The sequence below is a fragment of the Cucurbita pepo genome, unplaced genomic scaffold, assembly GCF_002806865.2.
Source record: "Cucurbita pepo subsp. pepo cultivar mu-cu-16 unplaced genomic scaffold, ASM280686v2 Cp4.1_scaffold000612, whole genome shotgun sequence".
Taxonomy (NCBI): domain Eukaryota; kingdom Viridiplantae; phylum Streptophyta; class Magnoliopsida; order Cucurbitales; family Cucurbitaceae; genus Cucurbita; species Cucurbita pepo.
The window spans coordinates 16,557-18,041 of record NW_019646838.1 but is presented as its reverse complement, the minus strand read 5'-3'; positions in this window follow the sequence as shown (position 1 = coordinate 18,041).

The window sequence follows — 1,485 nt, the reverse complement described above, 5'->3', positions numbered from 1 at the left end:
AGTTGGTACAAGAGTTTGAGACTTTCGAGGATGAAAGTTCTATTTAGGGGTAGATAATGTAACGACCCGGGAAAGAGAGAAAAAAAAAACAAGAAAACGAAAAAAAAAACTCAGTTGCCGGAAAACCCGCGAGTTTTCCAACGACCGCCGAGTTTCGCGGAACCCACGCGAAACGATGGCCACAGCATGCCTAGCCTTCAGCCCACGAATCCCAACACCATCAGGATAGCTCCAAAGGGAGAAAAGACAGAAAACTACGAGAGAGAGAGAGAGATTTCGAAAGAAAAAAAGTCGGAGAGTGTCCAATTTATCCGATGAACCCTCAAACCACCCTCAAACCGACACCAAATGACCTGTTACCACCACGAGAAGGATCCCTAACGAAAGCACGATAACTCAAGGTGCGTTTTGTGCTTTTTAGTAAACGTCGTCGTCGGTAACCGAGGTCAAAAAATTGGGTATTTCCTAATCGTTCTTAAATCTGTGGTTTTAGAAACCTTTAGGGCGCAAAACTCCCAGAAAAGAAAGAAGGACGACAAATAAAGAGAAAGAGGAAGAAAGAGGACCGAAATCGACAACGAAAACGCCTCGGGATGGAGAGAGAAAACTCACCAGAAAATCGCCCAGAGTCTGGTAAGGAAGACAAGGTCCACGGATCCGGGTCAACCCGAACCCAAAACCCAAGAGAGTCAGCCCGTTCTTTCCCTCGGCCTCAGCCTTCGGCCCAGCCCAACTACAGCGGCTCAAACCTCAAACCAGCCTAGAAGCTACGGTTCAGTTGAACCAACCCGAGACCAGACCATCGGTCCAATTGAGCCGGCCTACAACCCAAAAAAAAAATTTTGGCCCAGCCCAATAAGCCAAGGCCCAATGATAGTCTTGGCCCAGTAGCCTCCGCAGCCCGCGACCCGGACCACGACCCGAACCAGATTGTGACCCGCGCTTCGACCCGACGCTACCGCATGACGTGGCTCGCTCTACTGCTGCCACGTGTCACATAGCGGTGCAGGCAGTCCCTCGGCTCAGCTCGGTGGGGCGCAAACTGCTCGGGCTCCCTCTGGCGACGCTCCAGTAGCTCCCAGCGGCTGTTCGGCTCGGCTCACCTGTTTTCAGCTCGACTTCCACTATTTCGACCCTCCCAGATCTGTTTTCGGCCCCGATTAAGGTATCTGAGGCCATTTTAGAGCCGTATTTCACATTTATTTAATTATAGGGAAATAAATTGTTAAATACTAACAGAAAGTAGTGAACAGTGTGATAGGAAACAAACCCCGGCGACGTAGGAAGCAGCTCTTATGGAACGGGAGCTTACGTTTAGCTATTTAGGGAGTACTTCGGCCAAGGCCAACCAATTAAGTGGCCTTACTATAGGATAGGCTAAAAAATTGTATGAGTTATGATGATGTGTGGATTACGATGCTTGATGATATGTGCAGTATATACATATTTTTATGAATGATGTACTTGATATGTTTGACGTACTTT